The sequence below is a fragment of the Pseudophryne corroboree genome, chromosome 8, assembly GCF_028390025.1.
Source record: "Pseudophryne corroboree isolate aPseCor3 chromosome 8, aPseCor3.hap2, whole genome shotgun sequence".
NCBI lineage: Eukaryota > Metazoa > Chordata > Amphibia > Anura > Myobatrachidae > Pseudophryne > Pseudophryne corroboree.
Genome location: NC_086451.1, coordinates 161305456 through 161306903, shown reverse-complemented (window position 1 = coordinate 161306903; position 1448 = coordinate 161305456). Strand labels below are relative to the sequence as shown.

The 1448-nt window shown below is 50.1% G+C and overlaps 1 non-coding gene across 1 annotated transcript; it reads right to left on the bottom strand.

Annotated features, from left to right (window-relative positions):
- Positions 1-560: 560 nt before the first annotated feature.
- Positions 561-725, bottom strand: LOC134950603 (U1 spliceosomal RNA). Its single transcript, XR_010183494.1, has one exon. It is a non-coding gene; the product is annotated as a U1 spliceosomal RNA (small nuclear RNA).
- Positions 726-1448: the final 723 nt, after the last annotated feature.

The window sequence follows — 1448 nt, the reverse complement described above, 5'->3', positions numbered from 1 at the left end:
AGGGAGACCACATCTTTTCAGATGAAAATGAGAGGGCGGAAGGCTGCCTAATACTGAAGCACCCTCAAACATCAAACCATATGCAACAACTAGTACAAGCATTCCTGGGGAAAGGTCTGCAGCAGACGGATTTGCATACGGTGATGTCATCCAAGCAGTGGGCCAAAGTTGGCTGGAACCCTCATCTGCATATGAAAAGAGAAAAGGGGCGCTTGGATGACCACTAGTTCGCATTGAACACACCCCACCCTCCTTTGGTGTGGGGCTCATGTTGGCCATGCCCCAGCCCCTGAAGCATTCAAGCTGATTTCTTGCAGCAGCTGGGCACTGTAACAGCTCCAGAGCTGCTCTGTAAGGCAAATAAAAGGGTGTGGGCCCTGCAACACCACCTGTAGTTCGCATTGTGCGTTGGAAGGCACAAAGTAAGCAGACGGGAGAAGTCAGGATAGTGCGCAAGGGCATAGAAGGGAGGGGCTCAAGAAAAGAGAAGTGGAAACAGACAGCAAACTAGGCTGGAGAGAGACCTGAGACAATGAGATCTAAATTATACCAGAGCCAACCAGGGGAAAGCACAAATGCAGTCCCCCCCCTACCACAAATTATGCAGTCGAGATTCCCACATTTGGGGAAATCACAGAGGTCAGCATACCCAGAATGCAATGAATGAACCTCACCCTGGGAAAACAATCTTCATGACCATGGTATCACCTAAGCAAAATAAGTATGATTTGAGATAGGGCTGGAGAGGGCCGCTGCTCAGGCACACCTCCGTCAAGTAAAGGAGATTCAACTGAGGCAGCACAAGGGAACTCTCATCTGGGGACAACAACTGCAGGGAGAACACATTTTCAGACGAATGTGTGAGGGCAGAAGGCTGCCTAATACTGAAGCACCCCCCAAACAACAAACCAAATGCAACAACTAGTGCAAGCATTCCTGGGGGAAGGCCTGCAGCAGATGGATTTGCATATGGTGATGTCATCCAAGCAATGGGTATAGTTGGCTGCAACCCTCGTCTGCATATGAAAAGAGAAAATGGTCACGCAGGGCATGGCGGCCTTTGTGGGGTTGCGCTTGGATGACCCCTAGATCGCTTTATACACCCCCATCAGTGTGGGGCTCATGTTGGCCATGCCCCAGCCCCTGAAGCATTCAAGCTGATTTCTTGCAGCAGCTGGACCCAGTAACAGCTCCAGAGTTGCTCTACAAGACAAGCAAAAGGGTGTGAGCCATGCAGCACCACCTGTAGTTTGCATACACACATATATAGGACAGCATCTCTTATATGCCCCAGGGGCAATAAAATAGTATCCTTATCTAGGGTATCCGTCCATGCCGCTACAGCACTACACATACACACCCAGGCCGACGCAATTGCCGGTCTGAGTAAGGTACCTGAATGTGTATAAATGGACTTCAGGGTAATCTCCTGTTTGCGGTCAGCAGAC